At 41.1% G+C, this 27,356-nt stretch overlaps 1 long non-coding RNA gene across 2 annotated transcripts in view; it reads right to left on the bottom strand.

The window, feature by feature from the left end:
- Positions 1 to 2,999: 2,999 nt before the first annotated feature.
- LOC117201877 (uncharacterized) overlaps positions 3,000 to 27,356 on the bottom strand; it is a 47,333-nt gene continuing 22,976 nt past the window's right edge. For both annotated transcript variants that reach the window (XR_004484000.2, XR_007477786.1), the window contains exon 3: positions 3,000 to 3,214. This is a non-coding gene — a long non-coding RNA (uncharacterized LOC117201877). The remainder of the gene's footprint in view (positions 3,215 to 27,356) is intronic.

The raw sequence follows: 27,356 nt of genomic DNA on the forward strand, positions 1-27,356 counted from the left end.
CCAGCATATCTATTACTTGCATTTGTCTTCCAGCATGGTTTGCAAAAATTTGGGGGCGTGTTGGTAAAGGAGGGAGATTGTAAGAAAATACTGGAAGAGTTATTTCCTGAAAACTTGTAACAATGATAGACTAACTTTAACTTTATTATTTATTTATTTTTGGCTGCATTAGGTCTTCGTTGCTTTGCGCGGGTGAGGGGGGGCTACTCTTCGTTGCAGTGTGCAGGCTTCTCAATGCGATGGCTTCTCTTGTTTTGGAGCATGGGCTCTAGGCACAGGAACTTCAGTAGTTGCAGCACGTGGGCTCAGTAGTTGTGGCACACAGGCTTAGTTGCTCCACAGCACTTGGGATCTTCCTAGACCAGGGCTCGAACCTATGTCCTCTGCATGGGCAGGTGGATGCTTAACCACTGTGCCACTAGGGAAGTCCCACAATTATAGACTTCTAATATGTAAAACCAAAAGAAGAGCAAGATAATCTTGGCTATGCTGCAGAATAACACTCTGAAACCTTAGCAACTGAAGGACTCCAGATGAGTGACAGTGACAGTCATAACCGTGCCCAGAAAAGGCAGTGGAAATAGCAATGCCAAATGGAAGGGGCTGGAGCTGGAGATGATGAATTTAAGTACCAATACCACGTGACTACACTTGTTCACAAGCATATCACAAACACCTGTGAAACACCTCTGAGGCTTCCCTGAAACACCTGGGGATATATATTGCAGGGTGTGGGTGAGGGCAAAGGAACACATGCTGACCATTTTTCTCACTGTTACAACACTAACAAGTGTTAGTTTCTATTTGCTTAGGCTAGATTCCTAAAAGTGGAATTGTTAGGTCAATGTTTTTAAAGATTTTACTTTCCAGAATGATTGTAGTAGCAATTTATTTATTTAGTCATTTATTTATTTTTACTTAAATAGAGGGGATTAACTTGATCTTATTCCTGACTTGCAAAGCCTCTCACATTAGTTTATTTATTTTTTATTCTCTTTTATCCATATTTTCCAACCTCATTCCCCTTTCTCACTGTAGGAAAACATTCCAGTCTGTTTAGTGTACATCCTTTTGTCTGCAGGTGTTTATTTGAAATGTGTACCATTGTTTTAGATGCATGTGTTTTTTTCTTATGTAGATAGTATTATAAAATATATTTTTTCTTTTTTTCTTCCTTGCAGCAACATGTTTTTAAGATCTAGTCCATTGCTTCTAACTACTGCATAGTACTTATCCACCACATTTTGCTCAAGGACTTCTTCAGTTATGGACACCCACATTGTCTCCAACTCCCAACAACCAAAAACAATACTGCTGTGAATATATTCATATATGCCCCTTATTGTGACCTGTGAGAATTTGGGGGGGTTATATATCCAGTAGAAGAATTGAATATGTCATAGTTTTTTCTCCTTTATATAGCTTTGATTTACATTTTTGATTACTGATAAGGATAAGTGTGTGTGTGTGTGTATTTCTTTAACCAGTGTATTCTTCCAGGAATTTTCTGACCACATTCTTAGCCCTATCCTCCATTACTTCTTTAAAGACTAACTTGGTCTGTAATTGATTGTAACACATTGAATAAATGTGATACATGAGTCCACATGTGAGTCCATAATGATACTCAAAGAGAGAACGAGTGAAAGGAGAAAAAAACTCATTTGCACCAATGGAAATACTATGACACCAACTTCTTTGTCAGGAAATTGATAATTAAAGAGAAAGAATGAAACATTTAACCTGCCATTTTTGGAAGAAATTAGGTTCATTCCCAATTGATGAGGGAAAACTCTCCTTTATAGAAGAATGTAGCTAATAAATGTAGAAGGACTGATAGAATTGGAAAATCACCATTTTGCAATCTCCAATAAGATAATTTATTCAGGCAAGGATCATCACTGAATGTTAAACTATTAAAAAAGAAAGAAAGAAAAAAGACCAATCTACCACTTTTTCAATTTCGTACCACTCTCTTGCCCTAGAACACTTCCAGTTTGGCTGCTGCTCCCACCATTGTATTGAAACTGCAATGCTTAAAGGACAATGATGACTTCTCAGTTGCTAACCACAATGGCCTTTTCTCATCCTCCATGATCTCTTGATGGTATTTGACATTAGAGGCCACCTCCTTTTTCTTGTAACTCTTTCCTTTCATCCACAAAGGACTGGTTATCTGCTGCTATATAACAAACCAACCGTATTATTAATAAGTTATTATTATTTCTCATGATTCTGAGGGAAAACTGGGCTCAGTTGGATGTTTCTCACTCAGAATCTCTTATAAGGTTGCAGTCAGATTCTCGCTAGGGCTAGAGTCATCTGAAAGCTCGACTGGGATAGATATCCAAGATGGCTTCCTCACTCACTTTTCTGGTCCCTAAGCTGAGATGGCTGGAATAGCTGGGAGTTAACAGGGCATCTCTTTTTCTCTCAATGTGGCTAGTTTGGGCTTCCTAAAAGCACCGTGGTCTCAGGATAGATAGACTTCTTACAGAGTGCCTGGCTCCCCCTAGAGTAAATGTTCCAAGTGTCCCAGGTCAAAGCTGCAAGGCTTCTTATGAGACAATTAATGGTCTCCTCCTCATCCACTATGTATCATCCACTATGTCCAGCATTGGGCTCTTTAGAGGGGAAAAAGAACCTAAAGACCCTTCCAAAGATGAGTGTAAAACCCATCCATATCTTTATTGTTTCATTTTTAACTATGTGTGTATCCATATCTAAACCCAAAGCAATTTTGAAATACTTTATATCAAGTCTTTCAAAAGCATTTAATTTAGTTTTCATAGAACCAGGAAGTCTATCTTTTTGCACTTGTGTTTCTGCAGTTACTTAATATTTAATTAATTAACAAAATTGCAGTAATAAATACAACTAACATAAACAGTTTGGGGGACAAAATACCAGAAAAGCAGCCATTGGCTGTGAGTGTTCAGTATACAAGGGCATAAATCAGTGTATTTTATATAGGGAATGAAAAGCATTGGTTAATCTGGTTAATCAGTTAAAAGAGTTTCTAACTTATCTTTTATTGAACATTTTGAATTGGAAGTAACAGAAACCACGTTAAGAAACATAGAATGTATTGGCTTCATTCAGGGGCTCAAATGATGTCATCAGCTCCCAATCTTCCTCCATCTCTCAGCTGTGATTGCCACCATGTTGGCTTCATGCAAGATTCCATGTGGTGGCAGGATGGTGATGGCAGCTCCTAGCACAGAAGAGAAAACATGTATTCCTCTCAGCAATCCTAGCAAAAGACTCACAACTCATTATTGGCTAAGATTGGGTGCGTATCCACCTCTGTACAAATCTGTGACCAGGGCACTGTGTTAACCTGATTGATTAGGACTGAGTTCCATGCCCCCCTGAAGCCCTACCTAACCCCATGGACTAAGAAAAATTGCCTTGGAATGTTCCAGCATGCAACTATAGAAGTCCATTGCTGCAGTAATTATTGAAGGAAGGACAATGTGCTCCTTGAGGGCAAGTATAACTTCTTGTTCCTCCCTGTACTCCCTCCCCAACTAACCAGCACCCTGTCTGTTTCCCTCCACACAGCAGGCATTACTTACGGGGAACTAAAAATCGCAGGCATCTTTCTCTTCATTTACTGTGCACCTTAAGGCAGTTTATAGAAGACTTGCTCTTAGTATGCAAAATGCCAGTCCCCATTTGCCTGAATTTTATCTTTTGATCTCTCATGCTGTCAAAAGGTCTCAAAGCATGGGCTTCAACAGGGTTTGGACTCAAAGACCCACAGAGCTGAACTCTGTATAGAATCCTCTGAGTAAAGTCTTTCCTCTCCATCTCAAGTCTTGCATTTTGCCTTATAAGGCTGGTTATGGTGAGGCAGTTTTAATTTCATCTTCTGCGTTTGTACTAGAGCCACTTTTAAGGACTCTCCTTAGGTCTTTCCTGTAGTCCTCCTCCTCCCTTCCCCCTTCCCTTGGTCCCTCCCTTCCCTGTAGCCACAGCTGCTTGGCTCCAGGGCACTCAGGCACTGTCACCTAGGCAACGTAGGAGGGGGCTTCAATCTACTGTCTCCCCAGAGGGGCTGGGCTGGCCCTGAGCCAGGAAGAGGCAGGGGGCAGGGGACCTGACTGGCCCTGCGCAGAGTGTGTCGGGAAGTAAACAGACCATTGGTGTGTTGCCTGCCAGAAGAGATGGGGAATGTCATGGCTGTGATTGTCTGTGTTGTACTAGCAAAATGCCAAGGATGCTATGGCTGGCTGAGAGAACAGGAATGGGACAGGAAAAAAGAAGGCCTGATGCATCTTGGCTTGATGCAGTATCAGGGGGTTAAATGGCTGAGGTTCTGCATTAGTTTCCTGGGGCTGTGGTAACAAAGTATTGCAAACCAGCCAGCTAAAAATAATAGAAATGTATTGTCTCCCGGTTCTGGAGGCTAGAAGTCCCAAATCAAGGTATTGGATGGACCACTCTCCCTTCAAAACCTGCAGGGGCATCCTTCCTTGCTTATTCCTAGCCCTTGGTGGTTTACTGGCAATCTTTGGCGTTCCTTGGCTTGCAGCTCAATAATTCCAACCTCTGCCTTCATGGTCACATGGCATTCTCCCTGATTGTCTCTTCATGTGGTCATTTTCTCATAAGGACATAGGTCATATTGGATTAGGGGTCCACTCTACTCCTGCAGGACTTCATCATAACGAATTACATCTGCAACGATGCTATTCCCAAACAAGGTCACATTCTGAGGTATGTGTTGGACTTCAACATACGTTTTCTAAGGGGACACAATTTAACCTCTAACAGGTTCCCAAAAAGGTATGAACGACAGGTTTAGAAGTTCCTGTAGTATAAAACAAAGGCCTGGAAAGGTTATTTGACTGAACTAAGGAAGATTTGGAACACCAGGCTTAGGAGCTTGGCTTTTACTTAGCAGAGGGGAGTCAAGAAAGGTCTCGGAGCAGGCGGCAGTGTGACCACCTGTGTGACTGACTACCTGTGTGACTGACTACCTATGAGACCCAGGATTTTGAGTCATTTGTTGCTTTTTATGTTTTAGTACCAGTGGAATGAACCCCTTCTTTCTTCAGTGCATAATCCCTAACTGTCTAGGTCTCAGCCCAACCACATAGTTGAAGCCTGGAAAAGCCTTCAAAATGAATAGCACAGAGTTTGGCATAGTTCAGAAATAAGACCGCCACTTGGCAACCAAGTCAGCCTTAATTGCCTCATAGTCAAATGAAGATAATCAGAGTACCTATCTCATAATATATATCATATATGTGTGTGTGTGTGTGTGTGTGTATATATATATGTGTGTGTATATATATATAAGAAGAATGCCTGGCAAAGTAAGAGCTTAACAAATGTTCACAATTATTATGCAAAGATGAACTGTTCATTTGGCGAAGAAGGGCAGGAAAAGCAATTATTATTAGTGGTGGTTGTTAGACTTTAGATCCTGGAACTACTGCCCCTTCCTTCTCCCTTCCAGGAATAAGTCTCCCACATCTGCACAGCACTTTTCAGTTTTCGAAGTACTCTGTCATTCATTCTCCTTCTGTGTAATCCTCTTGACAATCTTGTGAGGCAATCAGGGCTTTCATTATTGTCTCCATTTGCAGATGAGAAACTGAGACGCAAATGGAGTAAATCACCTGCTTTCAACATTTTTTCTTCTGGAACATTTTGAGAGATGATGCTTTCAGGTGGACACACTCCCCAATGTAATTCCTGCCATATCTTCATCTCTTTCTCTACCTTTGGAAAGTATTTGATGTTACACAGCCTTTAAGAAAGGTAAGAAGAGCTATATGCAATTCATGTGGAACTATATCTTTGATATATTGTTGATGAAAATAAATCAGATTGCAAATTTACTATTTATAGTAATATTCTATGTATGTTTACACATGCCTAAAGCTGTCAGAAAGGCCACATAGGAAACCGTTCATAGTGGTTAACCCTGGAATTGAGGAGTGAGACGTGGCAGAATGGATGGAGGGAGCATTCACTTTTACTTTACACGATTTGTAAATAATCATGTATTATTTTTATAATGAAAACCTTATTCAGTTTTGAAAATAAAGCATGCAGTATGCAAGCAGCATTATTATATGCATACCTTGAAACTGCTCTGATTTTCTTCAAGGAAATCATTCATGAACATGCATAGAATATCTCTGGAAGGGTATTTACGAAGCTGATGACAATGGTTGCCTCTCAAGAGAGAGGATGGGGGACTGGTGTTCGGACTCAAGGATGAGAGGAAAATGGACCTTTCACTGTATACTCTTTTATAAGATTTAATTTGTTTTTAATCAAGTGCATGTATTATGAATTCAAATAAATTGAGAGAAAATTCCTAAAAGCTTCAGTGATTTATAATTACCAATGAATAATTTGTAACTCACCTCATGACTGATTACAACACACCAGTGCTTCCCACTGTATTAGATACTAAGCAGAGTGCTAAGATCCAAACTCAGGACTTCTGACTCCAAGTCTGAGGCTTTTTATACTACATTATTGCCCAATGCGGTTGCTTCAAGGGCTGCACCCTCTCATCCCCAAAACCCCTCAGGCCTACCCCCCAGGCTCAACAAACCATGGCAGTAACATCACAATTGTCATGGCAGAAAAGTCAGGACTGTGGAATTAACTCCCAGCTAGTCTTTAACCAACCACACTTCTGTATTGTTTCTTTTTTTCACATTGAGATATAACTTACATGTGGTAAAGTGTACAAATGTTCATCTCAGTGAATTTTTATATATGTTCACCTGTGTAATCACCATCCAGTTCAAAATATATACCATACCATCTTTCCAGAAGGCTTCTTCAGGCATCTCCTGCACATACCACCCCCTAAATATAACCCCTATTCTGGCTCCTAGCCACCGCAGATTAATTTTGCCTGTTTTTTTTTTTTTTAATTTTGCCTGTTTTTGAACTTCACATAAATGGACTCATAAAATATCTACTCTTTGGTGTCTGTCTTCTTTTGCTTAACGCTATATTGTGAGACTTATCCATGTTGTATGTAACAGTTGTTTGTTCATTCCAGGAGTGGAAGTGCTGAACCACAGGGTATATGCACACTTAGCTTTACATATACTGCCAAACAGTTGTTCAATATTGTTGTACAATTTATCCTCCTACCCATAATACAAGAAAGTTTCAGATGCTCCGCATTCTCACCCACACTTGATACTGTAAGTCTTTTTAATTTAAGCCATTTTGATGGGGGTCGCAACTCAATCTTGATCCCCCCTGACACACCTCGGTTCTCTGGTTCCCCATCTGCTCAGTGTTCTGGTCTAACAGCCCCTGAATGGATGTTTCCTACTCCTGATCAATGCTTCCTGCTCTTCTTTCCTGGAAGAGAGCCCTATCCTGCTATAAACCCAGCTATGGATTGAACTGTAGCGCTCACCACAAACAAATCTGATTTCTGCTGCAGGCTGAGACCTGATTCCAGTACGGACTGAGCCCTAATACTGATCACAGACAGGTCTCTTTCCTAATCACAGACTACATTCATAGCCCACCACAGACTGAGCCCTACTCACAGCTACCCGGTGAACCCTGACACCAACCACAGTCTGAGCCATGACCCCAGTAGTAGACCAAGCTCTAATGCTAGACGTAGCCCGAGCCCTGAACCTACTTACAAACTAACCTGAGCCAAACTCAGACTGATAAATACAAATGGATCAAGCACAGTGTTAGAACTTACAGTTGACATTTGAACAACACAGGTTAGAACTGCAAGGATCTTCTTACACGTGCATTTTTTTCTCAAATACTATAAAATCCACTGTTGAATCAGCGGTTAGTTGAATCCGTGGACGTGGAACCGCAGATATGAAATACAGTAATTGGGATATGAAGGAACTCCAGGTGAGGAGCGCAGACTATAAGTTATAGAGGGATTTTCAACTGTGCGGTGGGTGGGCACCGCTAACTCCCACGTTGTTCCAGGGTCAACTTTATTAGAGAAAGAGAAATTACAAGAATAAAGTGCACTGTGAAGTGAATTACAATCTCTACGGTCTCTTCTTGGTTCACTTCAAATTTTAACTGAAACTAAATTTTGCTAAGTTAGGGAAAAAGACTATAATCAACCCCACCCTGACATGTTGTAAAGAACAGGCTGGAGGCGGGGGAGTGTGGCTCAAGGAAGCCTAAAGCTGAGCTAGCCCTGCAGATGGTGGTGGAAAGACAGGCAACCTTCTTCCTGTCCTCACAAGATGGCAGGTTTATTTTAAGGGTGTTTTTAACAGCTTAAAAAGAATGGATTCAGAGAGCACTGGGGGAAGCCTCTGATTTTTGGGCTTCTGCCATCGTGCCTTTTTTTTTTTTTTAAAAAAAAAACAATGGTATTTGACTCCTAGTGAGATTTGTTCCTTCGTTACATTCTGATCATATTGCTTTTTACATCCCTCTCCCTGCAGTGGCTGTTGGAAAGGAAAAAGGAACCAGAGCTTTCAAGAATGAATGCTTAGAGGTTCTGTTTGCCGTTTGTCTGCTAATCAGCAGCAAGCTAAGAACACAATTTTCACTTTTTCTCATGCCCTTGAGAAAAATCTTGATTTCACCCATAATGCTAGGAGAAGTACCCTGAATGGACTGTATTCTGTGAAGGACAGGTGACGAGTCTGCCGTGCAAAGTCGACCTTCACAAACGTTTTCTCTCCTGGACAAAAATACTAATTGGTTTGAGATTTATGATTTTCTACACATTAACTGGGTAAGGAGCCATGTGCTATTATGGACAGGCACTGGGCTGGGAGTCAGGAGACCTGAGCATTTCTGCCACCATTTGTGACCTGGTGCAAATCCCTTTCTCTCTTTAAGCTTCCTCTCACCATCTATAATAATAAAGTTCAAGTGTAGCTGTTCATAATATCTTTTACATACTTTATCTGATTTAATCCTTACAACAATCTTATAGAGATAAGAACTATTATTATTCCCATTTTACAAAAGAGGTAGCAGGGATGTAACAGAAAGTAAGACTTGCCCAAGATAACGTAGAAGTCAAGTAGTTTTGTTGTTATTTATCATTAATTTGCTCATTGACAAACATTTATTAAGCATCTTCATGTGCCAAATACTGATTTTAACTCAAGGAACAGGGACATTTTCAGACCTAACCTTGTTGGTTAACTATTCTATAAAGGTCAGCATGTCAGCTGAAGCGGGTATGAATAGAGCATTTTACGTTCTCCTTCTCAGGACAAATGTGGGCTAACTTTACAGCTCTGTCTCCCTGGAAGTGTAATAAAGGTGCAATATCAGCTATAGTAGTAGGCAGCATTGCTTATAGTAAAAATAACCCCTGATTGGTAAAGTGCATCTGGCCCAGGATATATAAGTACCTGGTGAGAAGCCATGGCTCTGGGCCACCTTAAGCACAGTGACTCTTGGGACGAGGTTCATCTCCCACAGAGAACCTGAGAGCTATGCCTGTGGGACACAAGGGATTGATTCCTATTTGGGACACGGCATTTCTAAGCTAAGGCTGTTGCCCCATTCACTGGTGTGATTTTGTCTCCTTGGGCCGGGGGAGCCAAAGAAGACTAACCGCTGGATTACCACAAGAACTCCTACTGAAGAGAAGTACCAGGTGCTGTCCTGTTGGCATGCTGTTTCTTACCTTGGCCACTTGTTAGTTAATGTGATGCCAAATGAGGCCTATGGTAACTGAGTGAGGCCAAATGTCTAGTCGAGCCCAAAGAGCACCTGCTGATGGACATTTCAGGAACAAATCCAGGTCACGAAAATAGGATTCCAACCCTGTTTTTTCTGACTCCAGAGCCACAGTTCTCAATCTTGGCCACATACTAGACTCAAATTGAAATATTTGAATCACTTGCCACAATCGACACAGCAATGGAAACGAGCAAAACACTGCTACACACGACATGGATGGATCTCTCTGACATAATGGTGAAGGAGAGAAGCAGACAAAAAAGTACCTACAGGCTAATTCCACTGATCTGAAGTTCAAAACCAGGCAAAACTAACCAGAATAGTGGCAATTGTTGAGGGGTAGGTATTGACTGGAAGGAAGTACAAAGGAGCCTTCCAGGGAGCAATAAATATTCTGTCTTGATCTGTGGTGGTTACATGAGTGGGTGTATATATTCATAAAATAGGTGAAAGCAGAGTTAATCCAGGAATGCAGAAGCAGAAAGATAGGCTGGACCCAAAGGTGGGTGGGACGTTTAATGGGAGATCAGGCAAATTTGAGGCCTTGGGTTAGAGGCTGTATCTTCTAGAAAAGCTCCCACTGATTCTTCAGGGTAGAGAGTGCGAGCCCCATGGTACAGTGTGTGAATAGTGTTTCAATCAGAGAGACCCAAGGCTTTGAAGAGAAGAGAGATAGGGGTACATGACCTGCATGATCAACTCCCACGGGAAGCAGGGAAGCAGCACCTGGAGCTGGAACCAAAAGGCAAATCTCTACTGTGCCAGGAGCTATTCATATAAAACACAGGGGAGGTAATATTTTGTGAATATCAAGTAACAGCTTTCAGGATGGTGTTTTACTTTGCATGTGTCTCCCTTTTTTCCCCATCTATTTTGTAAGAGGTTTAATTGTAGGGAAATTTAATAAAATAATTTATAAGGCCTTATTTTAGTCAGTTTGGAGACCAGAGAGTACCTGAAATTAAGTCCTGCCTATGGTTGAAATGGATTCATTCATTCCCGGCTTCAGGCTGGAACAAAACTGCCATAAAACCAAATTGAAAGGGAGAACCCAGGAGTCGTGTCTTATGAGAAATGGCCGAGAGGGTGGAGGTCATGGTCCTGGAAAAGTAAAGATCGGGGGGAAGAGGACAGGGCATGAGAAGTGTCTCCAGATATCTAAATGTTTGCCCTGTAAGAAAAAGGCAGATCTGCTCAGGGTGACTTCAGAGAGGAACAAGGATCAGTGAGTACAAACTCTGGGAAATAAGAGTGCAGTGAGGAGAACCCTCCATGAGGAATTAGAGACCTCACAATTTCCCCAAAATGCAGTTTATTCATGCATATTTTCATTTACTGTGCTAGGCTCTAGGATACAGGGAACATGACCCCCAAGGTCACTTATGGGGTTTACTAAATGTGGCAGAGACTGCAGATTGCCTAGCTAATATTTATTCTCCTCTTCTCTCTTACTGACAAAATTCTGATTTTGTTATGGGCTTTAATGTGTCCATCCAAAATATTACATTGCCCAATCTCTTATTTATTTATTTATTTATTGGCTGCGTTGGGTCTTCCATTACTGTGCGTGGGCTTCCTCTAGTTGTCGAGGGCTTCTCATTGCGGTGGCTTCTCTTGTTGCAGAGCACAGGCTGTAGGCATGCAGGCTTCAGTAGTTGTGGCACACGGGCTCCAGTAGTTATGGCTCGCGGGCTCTAGAGTGCAGGCTCAGTAGTTGTGGTGCACAGGTTTAGTTGCTCCGCAGCATGTGGGATCTTCCCAGACCAGGGCTCAAACCCTTGTCCCCTGCATTGGCAGGCGGATTCTTAACCACTGCACCACCAGGGAAGCCCCTGCCCAATCTCTCTTGTAGCTAGGGATGACCAGTGAGTTGTGAATGGAAGTTGTAGGGTGAACTTCCAGGACATCACCTTAAAAGAGGCTCACTTAGATAATAGAGGTACCACTATTGCCCTCTTCTTATTTCTGCTTAGAATATAGATGGAAGAGTTGAAGTTTGAGCTGCTATCTTGGGTCATGAGTTGCCCTTCAGAAAAGAAACCACTAAGGATAGTGGAAGAGAAAGACGTAAGGATCTTGGGTTTCTAATGACTGTGAAGTCTCCATATTAGCTCTATATCAACTGTCTGTGGACTTTTTTACAAACTTCTACCTTGTTTTTTAAGTTATTTATTTAGGTTTTCGGTTGTATGTAGCCATTTCTACTCCTGAAACACTAAGCAAAACTTTGTTTTTAAACTAAACTTGTATAAAACTGAGATCCACTTTAGCTCAAACAGCTGTATGCTATGACTGTTATTCTCTGAGGTCCCAGTATGGTATCACCTTCTATATGAAACTTTCCCAGATTTTTTTTTTTTTTTTTTGCGGTACATGGGCCTCTCACTGTTGTGGCCTCTCCCGTTGCGGAGCACAGGCTCCGGACGTGCAGGCTCAGCGGCCATGGCTCACGGGCCCAGCCGCTCCGTGGCATGTGGGATCTTCCCGGATCGGGGCACGAACCCGTGTCCCCTGCATCAGCAGGTGGACTCTCAACCACTGCGCCACCAGGGAAGCCCTCCCAGATTCTTTAAGAAGGTTAAATCTCTCCCTCTTTAAGTCTCCTACAGCACTTTGTTGATTCTGCTAGGATAACACTTATCAAATTAAGTCTTATGGCAGGTCCCTGACAGACACATTTATGATTCCTGCTCATTATTGACTGTATAGGCAGAGTATGATGAGTGTTTAAATGGGGAGGGCACTTGTGTTGCTGTCCAAGGTCCTGAACCTTCAAACACACTAGGACACCAGTTGCTTTCTCCAGTCTCTGAGACACTAATTTTTCATTTTCTTAAAAAAATGTTTTTAAAAAAATTTTTGGCTGCATTGGGTCTTCATTACTGTGCACGGGCTTTCTCTAGTGGCGAGCGGGGGATACTCTTCATTGCGGTGGCTTCTCTTGTTGCGGAGCACGGGCTCCGGGCGCGCTGGCTTCAGTAGTTGCAGCGCTCAGGCTCAGTAGCTGCAGCACTCAGGCTCAGTAGTTGTGGCTCGCGGACTGTAGAGTGCAGGCTCAGTAGGTGTAGCGCACGGGCTCAGTTGCTCCGCAGCATGTGGTATCTTCCCGGACCGGGGCTCGAACCCGTGTCCCCTGCATTGGCAGGCGGATTCTTAACCACTAGGCCACCAGGGAAGTCCTGAGACCCATTCTATCTGAGCAACCTCACCAAACAATTCTGATGAGGCAAGGAAGAAGCAATAGCAGGAAAAAAAACAGTAAGAGCTGAACGAGAGAGACAAATGGACAGAGAACAGAGGCTGCTCAGAACATTTTTGATGAAAGGAGGCCAGGGAGGAAAAAAAAAGTTTTCTTCTGACAATTTCAAATAATGTCATCAGAGTTAACAAAGATTGATAGATAAGATGAGTCATAAATTTGTGTTCTAAGTGATGCAAAGCTGTGTAAGTATTGATATGAACAACTATATTTGTGCAGACAGGGAAGCAGAACTTTATCTAGGTGGAAATGGCAGGAGGAATGATCTTCACTGGATTTACACCAGTGTGCTCATGCTTCTTCTTTTCAATCCTTTTTTTAAAAAAAAATTTAATTAATTTATTTATTTTTGGCTGCGTTGGGTCTTTGTTGCTGCACGCGGGCTTTCTCTAGTTGTGGCAAGCAGGGGCTACTCTGCGTTGCGCGGGCTTCTCATTGTGGTGGTTTATTTTGCTGCGGAACATGGGCTCTACGCGCGCGGGCTTCAGTAGTAGTGGCTCATGGGCTCTAGAGCGCAGGCTCAGTAGTTGTGGTGCACGGGCTTAGTCACTCCGTGGCATGTGGGATCTTCCCGGATCAGGGCTTGAATCTGTGTCTCTACGTTGGCAGGCGGATTCTTAATCACTGCGCCGCCAGGGAAACTCCTTCTTTTCAATCTTGATAAATATTTTGTGATTTTTAAAAATAGTGCCACGTAAGAAGTTGGACTGTGACTTATGTTTTACAATTCCTACAATTGATTTCATATATTTTTTCATGTTCTACCATTTTTCCATGTTTTTATTGGTTATATGTATATATGTCATCTCTCCCCCAAACTGGAGAATGGATATTCTGCCCATAGTCCCTCCTCCTTGCAACCATCCCAGTTACCCTGTGTTTGGCTTGGCTAGCCACATGAGTCCCCTTGTACAAGATTTTTACAGTGCTCTTGATTTAAATACATCCTAGGGGGCTTCCCTGGTGGTGCAGCGGTTAAGAAACCGCCTGCCAATGCAGGAGACACAGGTTCGAGCCCTGGTCCGGGAAGATCCAACATACCGCGGAGCAGCTAAGCCCATATGCTACAACTACTGAGCCTTTGCTCTAGACGCGAGCCACAACTATTGAGCCCATGTGCCACAACCACTGAAACCCACGCACCTAGAGCCTGTGCTTCACAACGAAGCCACCGCAATGAGAAGCCTGCGCACCACAATGAAGAGTAGCCCCTGTTCGCCGCAACTAGAGAAAGCCTGCATGCAGCAACGAAGACCCAGTGCAGCCAAGAATAAATAAATACATTTATTTTAAAAAATAGATGCATCCTAGGTGCTTAAAAATGCATTATCTCAGTTAATCCTTTCAACAGCCCATAATATCAGTATAATTATTCTCAATACAATTAAATTCATGTCATGGATCTTTGAGGCTGTTTGTGAATTGAATAGTTGAAACAATGAATAGTAGTTCACAAATGTCAAGGGTCTGTTCTAATTTACCTGTCTCCCAAAATAGCCTATGAAAACCTTGAAGTCATGAACCATATTGTATTCATCATTATATTTTCAACAATATCTAGCATGGTTCCTGACACATAGTAGGGGTTCGAAAGTATTTTTAGAATAAATGAATGAATTAATGGAAATATATAATCATTAGCATTGCATTTAAATCATTTAAATAGGGTGCATTTATGAATAATAGGTCAAAGACACATAAGGGAAATTTCAAAATAGTCTTAACTATAGTGAAGGATTAGAAAAACATCCTACATGATATTTCCACTATATGAAATAGTGCATTCTTGAAAATTAAGACAGGGAGCAGGAATAGTGAAAAAATACCCTTCACATCTAGGTGTCACTCCTGTGATGAACCAAAATGATTTAGCTTACTCTAAGGAATAAAAGGGGAAGCCCTCGGTCTCATTTCCTTCCTTTCCCTTCTTTCCCTCCCATTTTCCCTTCTCCTTCCTCTCCTTTCCCTTCTTTTCCCATATTCAAACATTTATTGAGATCCTACTGCATTAATGCCCTATGAGGATTTCAGTCCTTGCCTTCAAAGAGTTTACTCTCTAGTCAAGAGGGGGAAAAGTTCACAAATAGCAATATCTACAACCATAGTGATAGCATCTGATTCTGTACAATAACATCAAACCCACAGTTTTGCCTGGAGCTGCCCTCTTGCCCAACATGAATCCCATCTTGGAAGACTTACCTGATCTTACCTCCTAAGCAAAGGACAAAGAAAATTCTTTTCCTCAGTATCTAAGTACTCATTTGACTGAATTACAATAATAGCAAGGCTTTCCTCTGGGATTAAAAGCTAGGAAAAGCCCCAGAATTATATCCAAAATGACTAGAGCTACTCGAAAGAAGGATTATAGCAAATAAAAGGGGACTTTATAGCTCCTCCAATACAACCCCCTTATTTTTCGGATCTGGAAGCTGGAGTCCAGAGAGGTGGAAAGATTGCCTCCAGTCACACAGCAAATCAGTGGCAGTGCCACAGCTAGAGCACAGGTTTATAGGCTCCCACTAAATACTCTCTTTATTTTCCACTATTTTTAAAGTTCCCAAGGTTTACTCAGGGTTAATATGTACATCCACAGGCTGTGCCCTGAACAGCTGTGATGTGACCATGATGCAAATGGCACCCTTAGACTTTTGCATGCAACAGCCCTGGTTTTACCAACATGCTCCTCAGATTATTTTAAGTAGTTCAGGACAAACAAACATTTAAGGATACTAATAGTTATGCCTTTATTTTAATGTTTAGGAAACATAAAAAGCACACTAAACTTTGATTTTATGGATAGGGATATTAGATAGTAATCTAAAGTTTACTTTAAAATTTAAGTTGAAAGGTGAATGAATTAAAATAAAAATATTTTTTAGAAGGCATGCAACTGGTAACAGAATGTGATAAAAATCATGAAAGAAGTATACAAATTACTGAAGTTTAGGAAACTTTGTATTTATCATATCATGCTGCATCCCTCCAAGATAAGATAAAGTATTTTTATAAATTTACCTGCTCAGGACATTGTGAGAAGATGAGTTTTTAATGTGAAAGTGATGATTGGATGGTTGGATATATGTACATTTAGTAGAAACAGGTTAAAAGCAGTTAGGAGAGGATATTTTATTCAGGAAGGTTAGAGGGTAACTAGATGGGAGAGTTAGGCCTGAGTTTTGGCGTGTCATGGAAATGATTATGATTTTCAGATATGCACTCTTGGATTAGCAAAGGGTTAGGTAAAAACCTTGTGACCTATTTCCTGTAATTGAATGTGAATATTTATCAGAAGAGATAGGTTCAAATCCTGCTTCTGCCACTTCCCAGCTTGTGCCCTCTACCAAGTCACTTAACCCCTTTGAATTTATTTTAAAAAGCTGTGTTGCGAGGAATAACTATGAGAATATAAAAATGCCTTGAAAGGGAGAGTGAGAGAAAGACTGAAAGAGAGAGGTAGAAAAAGAGAAGAATGATGAAAGAGAGGAAGCCAGGTTAGATGGACTGTCAGAAAAATGGGAGCTGGTGAAATTATCTCAGACTTTATGTGCTGAAATAGTCATTCTTGTCACAAGCTGCTAGATTTTTTCTTATGAAAACATTTCTAAGGTGGCAGATGAATATATATATATATATTTTTTAGATGGATATATTTTTAAAAATTTTCCTGAAACATAACACTCCAAAAGGATGTGTTAGAGAAATGCCAAGAAAAGAAGGCAGAAGGAGGTAAAGTCCTTAGATGAAAAGGAAGACAAAATGATTTATACATGGACCTATGGAGGCAGAAGTCTCACCTCCTCCATGAACCTTCCTGACCTCCTGGGTGGAATTGACTGTCTCCTCTTGGACTCCCACTAGACTTGCACACTTTCTACTAGAGTTGGTACAATGGTTTAGGAGCTTCTCTGTTTGCCTGTCATTCCCATTAGATAATACAGGCATGCCTTGTTTTATTGCACTTCACTTTATTGTGCTTTGCAGATACTGAGTTTTTTTACAAATTGAGGGTTTGTGACAACTGTGCATTGAGCAAGTCTATTGGCGCCATTTTCCCAACAGCTCACTTTGTGTCTGTTTTGGTAATTCTTATAATATTTCAAACTTTTTAGTTACTATACTTGTTATGGTGACCTGTGATCAGTGATCTTTGATGTTACTGATGTAGTTGTTTTGGGGTGCCACGAACCAGGCCCATATTTAAGCCCCTTGAGTACTGGGACTGCATCTTATTCACCTTTTGTATTCTAAGTTACTTCCACAGAACCTGGCACATGTAATATGCTTGACTAATGTTTGTTGAATGAACGAGCCTGGGTCAAGGGACTTAACACCATGTCCTTTGAGGGAGGCAGTCCAGAGGACATTTAACCCGGAGAAGAGATAACTCTGAGGAGGTATACTCACTATTTTTCCAATATTTGTAGCACTAACTTGGGGAAGTGTATTTGACTATTTTATTTTTGGTCGTGCCATGCAACATGCGGGATCTTAGTTCCCTGACCAGGGATCAAACCCATGCCCCCTTCATTGGGAGCTCAGAGTCTTAACCACTGGACCGCCAGGGAAGTCCGGAGTAAGTGTATTTGAAATGGGCTCTGTGGTCCTCATGGCATAGCTAGGACTAAGAAAGCGACCTTGACTCGTTATAAGGAATTCTAACTATCAGAACTGGCCATAAATGTTATGGCTTATCTCATTGAGGCAAGGGCTCATTTCTACAGAGACTAGATACCACCTTTCAATGTTTCAGATACTGGATTAGATGATCTCTGTAGTCTACCTGTCTTCTACTCTTCTTTTTTGCTTGTTAGGTTTCTAGCTGATTTTAAAACATCTTCCCACTGGGCACCTCTATCTATTCTTGGAAACATAGACCTTACAGCTGGAAGGAACCTCAGAACTCATTTGGTCCAATCCCTTCTTCGTACCACTCTACATATGAGAAAACTAAGACCCAAGTCAAATAGCTAGTTTATGCTGGAAGATAGCCCTAGAACACAGTTCTCCAGGGTTCTCTTCATTGCTGACCAAGATATGGTGCCACTGTGTCTTGAGCAGTAGGACTCTCTTCCCTTTCCTTGTAGTATGTCAACAGGTACTGTATCTCTATTTCCCATTCTCTCACTTCAGAATAAAAATTGAAAGAGAGAAATTGCAGAATGAATGCAGGCTTATCCTGAAGTAAGACAGAGAAAGAAAAATACTGTATGATATCACTTATATGTGGAATCTAAAAAATACAACAAACTAGTGAATATAACAGAAAAGAAGCAGACTCACAGATATGGAGAACAAACTAGTGGTTACCATGGGGAGGGGTGGGGAGGGGCAACATAAGGATGAGGGAATGGGAGGTACAAAGTATTGGGTGTAAGATAGGCTCAAGGATGTATTGTACAACACGGGGAATATAGCCAATATTTTGTAATAATTGTAAATGGAAAGAAAGCTTTCAAAATTGTATACAAATTAAAATTTTTTTAACAAAAAAAGAGGAAAAAATACAGACGTCATAATGAAAATACCATTCTTTTGATAAACCATTATTGCATAGTGGTTAAGGGCTACGAGCTTGGAGCACAATGCATGACCGATGCACAGCAGATGTACCCATGTCCATGAGCTCTGGTGCAGGGCTTCATGTGCCCAGAGGCAGAGGCACCTGTTTTTAATTTACACAGGTGACACAGGATTGAAACTTGAGGGTCAGAGAGACCTGGGTTCTAGTTACTCCACATTTCTAGTAGTGTGACATTGGGCAAGTTAATTAGCTCTCTGATCCCCAGTTTCCTTATTTCTAATATGAGAATAACTATACCCCCTCCCCAGGGGAGTGGTAATATTAAGTAAAATAGCATGTAAAACTCTGAGCACAGTATAGTAATAAGCACTCAATATATAACTTAAAGTCAGCCCTAGTCTTTTTGTTTTTCTTTCCAGTCTCTTATCAGATATAAAAAGAGATAGTTGAATAAAACTTCTCCTCAACATTCCAGCCTCTTCCATTTCTACTGGAAATAATCCAGCTCAATCCCAGTGTCTGTCTCTGTGAAAACTTCCCCGGCACCCTCACTAGATGACATTGCATAGTCACTTTACTCTATGAGCTGTTTCTTCACCTGTAAATGAAGGCAGGAGAGGAAGGAAGGTCTATTTGCTATTTATAGCAATCTGTTACAAGTATATCTTAATTTTGTAATGTAAAAAAAAAAGGAGTTTTGAAAATTGGACTAGAGCGTTATCTAAGGTCCCTCCCTGCTCTGACAATATTTGAGTTTGAGAATCTAAACCTTCCTCTCTTTCTTCCACTCCCATTCCTTTCCTCCATCCTTACTCTCTTCTCTGGCCTTAGAACATGAAACTCAGTAAGAGTGAACCATGCAGGTGGAAGGATTGTAGGAAATGTATTTCTTTTTGAACCAGTCCCAGGAATCACTGTAGCTGGAAGCGCAGGGAAGCCCAGGACAGATCCAATTGCCTCCCTTAGCTGGAACACAGCCTATCTTTTAAATTGGAGTGCTTTTCTTTACAATTTCACTATGTCATCCCTATCCAGTATCACATTTCCTTTAGGGAAATCCAGCAGTTGAGTTAGAAAAATACAGACCTAGAAGTGCACAACCTGGGTAATAGAGAAAACAAGTTTCGGGACTTTCCTGGTGGCGCAGTGGTTAAGAATCCGCCTGCCAATGCAGGGGACACGGGTTCGAACCCTGGTCCAGGAAGATCCCACAAGCCGTGGAGCAACTAAGCCCGTGCACCACAACTACTGAGCCTGTGCTCTAGAGCCCGCGAGCCACAACTACTGAGCCCGCATGCCACAACTACTGGAGTCTGCGCGCCTAGAGCCCGTGCTCTGCAACAAGAGAAGCCACTGCAACGAGAAGCCTGCGCACCTGAAGCCTGCGCAATGAAGAGTAGCCCCTGCTCACCGCAACTAGAGAAAGCCCGCGTGCAGCAACAAAGACCCAACGCAGCCAAAAATAAATAAATACACCTATAAAAAAATCTAATTAGACTTATTATCATAGAGTAAATGCAGGTGGGGTGATATCACATAAAATGTAGCTTTAAGCTGTTTCTGAGAGCTCCATCTCTGACATTCCACCACCTTCTAAAAACCCACTTTTCTAACAGCCTATTCCCAGCTGCTTGTCTGACAGAGACTAGTCTTAACAAATCCTTTCCTAATCCTCCAGGAATTCTGCTGAGTAATGTTACCTCCATCTTCTTACAGAGGTGGTTTTAAAGTGGGAGTCCAGAAGAGTTATGGACTTTGTATGAGGATGAGGGCAAAGCATCACAGGGATTACTGAGGAAGGAACCTCCTTATCCCAGGTTTCATGCATTCCAGTGGAGGAACCCCCTTAAACAGAGAAGCAGTGGCTTATGACTTGTGCCTGGTGCGTCTGGAGGAAGGAATAGCACAGACAGGGCTTTTTGTTTGGCACAAGCCCACATGGACCTGGCAGATATTCTGAACTGTTCCTTTAAACCTCATGTGTTACTGGAGATCAATGATTGCTGGGAGCTGAATGAGGAGAGACGCAGGAGGTGCATTAGAAAAGGGTATGGGATACTTTTAGGGGTGATGATGGATATGTTCATTACCTTGATTGTGTTGATGGTTTCATAGGTATACAGGAATGTCAAAACTATCAGATTGTACACTACAAATATGCACAGTTTATTATATCTCAATTATACCTCAATAAAGTTGGGGAAAAAACTAAATAGGTAAATGCAGAGAGGATTGTGAAGAAGCATCTTCTGTAACAACATGATTTTATTGTAAAAATCAATGAGAGTCACCTATAAAATTTACATATACACACATAGAACATGGGAAAAAAATGGTTAACCAGTTTTAAAATCTTCGAGATAAAGAGCATCATCGGGTTTTTAAAAACTCATTTGTTAGAATTATTGTAATGCCACATCTTGCAAATAGTTTGCAGGAAAAACTGATTAACATAAAGGAAGATGGAAATTTATTAGCTGAATTTCAACGAAAAGCAGTAGGAGTGTAAAATGGAAAGAGGAAATCAGGTTTCGATATACATATCAAAGTCTTGGATCTACATATCGCTGTGAAGCATCTTTTATAGCTAGGACAGCCTCAAAACAAATATCCAATAAAGCTGAAATGAGAATAGACCTTCAAATATCTATATCACAAATTATTTTAAAAGTTTTAAAAACAGCAAAATACATTCAATATATGGTACTCACTAAAATATTATCATTGGTTAAACAAATGCTTTTTTCTATGACTAATAAAATAAGGTAAAACTAATTTTTAAAATAATGTTTGAAATAGTACTTTTAATAGATAAAATTTTAAAAATTAAGAAATAAAGTCTGACTAATTCCAGGGCCAAATATTAACAAAGTCATTTGGCCTCAAGCATAAGCCATGTTCTCCAACCTAGACTTTATGAATAATAAAAATGACATTTTACTCTCAATCAGCCAGTTCCTCTGTCTACATCTCAAATAGTTCTGAACTGAGCAGGGAAAAGGGGAGAGTCACTTATTAACCTCCCAACAGTGGTGACATTTTGCTTGATTTTTGAAGACTGAATAGAAGATCACCAAGTAAAGATGTGGGAGAGGGCATGACAGGTAGCAAGAGAAGCATAATCAAAGTTACGGAAGCATTAAAGAACCTGGTGCACCAAGGAAGTGCATGGCTGGAGATTTAGGGTGTATGTTGAAAAGTGGCAGGAAAAGAGGGCCATACACTTGGGTCTAGATCAATGCTAAACATTCATGTCTTAAAAGCAGGGGTCATATCCATCATGTTCTGCGCTGACTACCTGGTGCCTAGAACAGTGTCTGGCTCAGGGGAAGGAATAAGTATTGTTTTGCACTATGTTTAATGAATTTGAGTATTTCACTGGGGGTGATGGGAAACATTCCCTGTGGGTGATGGGTGAGTTCAATTCTTCAGCCTTTCCTTTTCTTCTGTGAGCTAGCCCATATCATTTTTTCTTAAGTTAGCCAGAGCTGATTTCTGTTGCTTGCAACCAAAGAACCCTGCCTGATTCAGCTCCCTCAATATCTCTTCCATGAAGTGTATCAAGGGCATCCAAAGTGTTTGCAGTAGTGGGCTACAAGTTCAGAAATCCCTGGGTGTGTGCCACCGGTATTTAAACTAATAAACATAGAGAATAAAGCGGGTCTGTATGTGTGCTAGATGGAAGTCAAGTGTGTGTGTTTAAGTCAAGTGTGTGCAACATATGAATGAGCAGAAACATTAAACATAACCTTTAGGAAAAGACAACAGGCAAGTCCAAACAAAAAGAAAGCAGAATATGCATTATTCATATTACAAAATAAATTCAAGGAAAGCAAAATCTATTTAGATATTTACCAAAGGGAGAGCACTACATAACAAAGCTTATGGGAATGGGCCAAATCTCTACTTTCAGGAAGATTAAAAACCTTAAATTTCCTTATTATAGAAATAAGAATGAAATGTCTGAACTGAGCAGTCTAGTTAAGAAACTTGATGAAAAAAGGGAGCAGACAGAATAAGAAAGGTGTTCGGCTGCAGTCAGGTCCATGGTAGGGGGCAGGGTGAGGAAGAAGGGCCTCTCAAATGCATAAATCATATGGTCAGAAGGGTTCAAGGACAACCAAAAGAGCTCAGTGTCACAGAAGCAAGGAAACAGAGTTTTAATGAAGTAATGAGTTGCAGAAAGGAGAGAAACCAACAGCATCAAATGCAAAAGAGAGATCCCATAAGAAAATTAGTTAAATTTCTACAGAATTTGGCAATTACCAGCAAGAGGTCATGAGAGTTTCTTCTAGCTTCTCACAGAAAGAAAAGACTTTTTCAGAATTAAAAAAAGGACATGGAGTTAGTGGTTATTTCTCATGTTTGCCATCCAGCACCTTATTAGCCTTCTTATGGTAAGTGCACTCCAATTTTGTTACAAAAGAGACAGCCATGCAGAAACTTGCAGCCATGTTGTTCAGATGAAGGTGACATGTTTCCATGTCTGGGGTTGATGTGGCACTGTGGGTTGGATAACCTAACATCATTCCCATCCCTCTTCTCTCTTACCTGCTCCCTGCCCTGTACTCACTTTCCCGATTACTTTATAGCAAGCAGTGGCAATGCGATGTGTGACGCAAAGGAGACATAATGTCTAGACAGACATGATGACTAGAACTGGGGCATCCATCTTGTGAGAAAAAGTAGAAAGATCAAGAGAATCACAGCTCTACCAGTCCTGAATCGTTGCTCACTGGATAGACACCAGTAGCTGTGTGACTCTAGGTGTTTTATGATGTGAGAAATATAAATTCCTGATGTATGAGAAGTATAACCTCACCCTTCGGTGGGAGGCATATCAATCATATTGCAAGAAGAGAATGTGCAATGGGATAAATATATTGATGCAGCCATCTCTGGAAAAAACAGTCTGCTACAGACTCTATCAGTTTCATGTTACAGAAACTCGAAGACTAACTGGCTTAAAGAGAATAAAGAGAAATTGGGTTTGGGCTTCCCTGGTGGCGCAGTGGTTGAGAGTCCGCCTGCTGATGCAGGGGACATGGGTTTGTGCCCCGGTCTGGGAAGATCCCACATGCCACGGAACGGCTGGGCCCGTGAGCCATGGCCGCTGAGCCTGCGCGTCTGGAGCCTGTGCTCCGCAACGGAAGAGGCCACAACAGTGAGAGGCCTGCGTACCGCAAAAAAAAAAAAAAAAAAAAAAAGAGAAATTGGGTTCAAATGACATAGCTTAACATTTATTCAAGCCTTACCTGGAGTCAGCCCTACCCCTGGAGTTTTCACATATGTGACTCAATAAATTTCTTCTTTGTTTAAGCCAGTTAGTCTTGGGTTTTCTATAACACAAAACTGAAAGAGTGTAGCAGATTATTTTCCCTAAAGATGGCTGTATCCATGTATTTATCCCACTGTACGTTCTCTACTTGCAATGTGACTGGGTCTGTGTTCCCATCCCTTGAGGCTGGGTAGGGCTTGTGACTGCCCTAACCAGTGGAGTATGGCCTGGTGGTGCTGTGTGAGATCCTATGCTAAGGTATCAAAAGGTACAGATTCCACCTCTCTCTTTCTGTTTGCCATTGAAAGCCCCAACTATATTGCAAGGAACCCTAAGCCACATGGAGAGGCCATGTGTAGGTGTTCTCGCCAACAATCCCAGCTAAGGTCTCAGCTGGTACTGAGAATCAGTACCAGAATCAGTCAGTAGATGTGAGTGAATGAGCCTTCAGCTAATTCCAGCCTCTAGTCTTCAAGTCTTCCAGCTGTGACTCAAGATATCAAAGGGCAGAGACGAGCCATTCTGGTGGTGCCCCATCTGATATCCTGACCCACAGAAAACATGAAAGATAATAAATGATTATCACTGTTTTAATGAAACTGAGTATTGGGTAATTTGTTTCATGTTGCTAGATGAACTAATACAGAGCCCTAATTAATAGGATTGGGGTTCTATGTGAGAGTGGTTTAAGAACAGTGAAATGAAAAATAAGATTGCAGCGTGTGAGTAGTGAATTGGAAATGAGGAAAATGGAGCCAGAGTGTAAGCTCCTCGGGAAAATTTGCATGAAAGCTTCTCCCTGGTGTTGAAAAAGGATAAAACAAGTCTGAATCCAAAGCAAACAGCAGCCTTCATGCTTTTGCTCATCGTCAGAAGAATAAGGTTATGAGTTTGATAGAATCCAGAAGAAGGAACTTCAGCTAATAAGTTTCATGAATTCCTCTGAATTCAAAAAGGCATTAAGAAGGAATTAAAGGTGAATCAGTGAAACCCTCAAGAAGAAGGCATTTATTTGAGAAGCTCTCTGCTCAAAACCTCCAGCAGACTGCATCACCTATGGTTAAGATCAAGCTCTTCAGCCTGGCATTCAAGGGTCTCTTTGCCATTTCTGTTTCCCAGCTTCCCCTTTACATACACTGTGCTCCAGCAGAACTGCAGTGTGCAGAATGGCACTACTTGATATTCTCCAATCGCTCCTTCACTTTGCCACCTCTGGGTCCTTGCCCTTGTGGGGAGGAAGCTCTGGGACCCCAGCCTTGGTCAGAGTGCTGTTCAGAGCCCGTGCCCATCTTCACCTCAGCCAAGGTCGAGAAGCCTCCTGGAGACAAGAATCTATGATATGTGGTCTTAGGGCCTCCAGCCTTCTTCTTATGTGACTTTTAAGTTGAGGTATAACGTATATACAATAAAATGCATTGCTCTTAAGTATACAGTTCTATGAGGTTTATTTATTTATTTTTGGCTGCGTTGGGTCCTCGTTGCGGGCTTTTCTTCTGGGCTTTTCTTTTAGTTGCGGCGAGTGGGGTCTACTCTTCCTTGCAGTGCGCAGGCTTCTCATTGTGGTGGCTTCTCTTGCTGTGAAGCACGGGCTCTAGAGCACAGGCTCAGTAGTTGTGGCGCATGGGCTCAGTTGCTCCACGGCATGTGGGATCTTCCCGGACCAGGGCTCGAACCTGTGTTCCCCTGCATTGGCAGGCGGATTCTTAACCACTGTGCCACCAGGTAAGCCCCAGTTCTATGAGTTTTGACAGTTGTATTCACACGGTAACCACCAGTCCAATGAAGCTTTAGAATATTTCTGTCACTTCAAAAATTTCCCTCATTCCCCTGCCCCTTTCCAGTCAATCCTTGTGTACCTCCCCATCCCCCAGAAAACAACTGCTCTGGTTTCTATTACCATAGATTAGTTTTGCCTCTCTTTGAACCTCATATAAATGGAATCACACAGTATGTATTCTGTGTCATGCTTCTTTCACTCAACATAATGTTTCTGAGATTCATCTATGTTTTTGTGTGCATTAATTTTTCATTCCTTCTTATTGCTGAGTAGTATTCCATTGTATGAATGTAGCACAATTTGTTTATCCATTTCCCTGTTGATGGAAATTGGAGTTGTTTGCAGTTTTGAACTATTATGAATAAAGCTACTATGAACATTCTTGAACATTTCTAGCGGACATTTGTTTTGATTTCCTAGGAGTGGAATTGCTGGGTCATGGGATAAGTGAGGGTTTAACTTTGTAAGAAACTCTAAGCAGTTTATCTAAGTAGTTGTGCCATTTTATGCTCTCATCACCATTGTATGAGAGTTCCAGTTGCTCTATCCTTGCCAATATTTAGCATTGTTAGTCTTTTGGTATTGTCAGTGGGTGCGAAATTATATCTCATTTTGGCTTTAATATGCATTTCCCTGATGACTAAAGATGTTGGGAACCTTCTCATGTGCTTATTCATATATGATCTTTTGTGAAGTGTATATTCAAGTCTTTTGCTATTTTTTAAATTGATCTGTACACGTAGAATTCTTTGTTGCCAAGGTTACAGATACAGAATCCAGAAGCCCACCTGGAGTTCACCTGGAGCTGGCACACGCGTTCAAGGCAAGAAAGGCCAAGTGTCTATAATCAAAGAATCTGAATCTACTTAGGAGTTAGGCTACACAGGATCATGTAAACATTGAGAATTGTGTCTTTTGATATTGGACATGACACAGTGCGCCTGGAAAAAGAGCAGAAATTCTGAATATTATACTACAGTAGTAGCTCCCAACATTGGATCCAAATTATCCAAAACTCTGGAGAGTTTTCATCTCCAGAGACTGTGATTAAATGATGGTGGTGCAGCCACAGCATCTGGAGTTGTAAAAGTTTTCCAGGTGACTCTAAAATGCAGCCAAGGTTGAGAATCACTTTTCTAAAAGCAAAGACATTCACTCATTACTGGGCATCTGCTATGCTACTTTGCTAAACCATCAAGTTCATTTAAACAGAATATTAGGTGTCTTTTTCACATAGGTAAGTTATTTAGAGAAGCTGGAGATTTTTATTCATTTATCAATATCAAGTATCAAACTGCAGAATGTGGACCACGATCAGTTGCTTTTCGTTCCTGGCTTCATAATTCTCGCAAGACTTCATCTCATCTATAATAATCATGTTTGAAATAAACTGAGGATTTAGTTTTCAGTTCTAGACACATTCTCCACCCAACAGTTAAAATGAGATGTAAGAATTATCTTTATTTCTTGTCTTAAGCTAAAGTGGAGCCATCCCATGTATTTGTAACTTACTACCAAGTTCCATCCCCCCAAAAGCCAGATTTCAAATTTGGGAAAATCTGTATAGAAGTTATGATCTAGGGTAAGGGTCAGCAAATTATGGCCAGTAGGTCAAATCCTTCCTGTGGCCTAAATCCAGTACAATGCCTGTTTTTCTAAAGTCTGTGAGCTACGAATGATTTTTACATTTTCAATGATTGAGAAAAGTCAAAATGAGACTAATAATAAGAATTAATCAAGGTCCATAAAATTTTTTGAAACACAAAAACACAACTGTTCATCTACATATTGTTTATGGCTGCTTTTGCAGCCAGAGGTTAGGATCATGAAA

Source organism: Orcinus orca, chromosome 6 (genome assembly GCF_937001465.1).
Source record: "Orcinus orca chromosome 6, mOrcOrc1.1, whole genome shotgun sequence".
NCBI lineage: Eukaryota > Metazoa > Chordata > Mammalia > Artiodactyla > Delphinidae > Orcinus > Orcinus orca.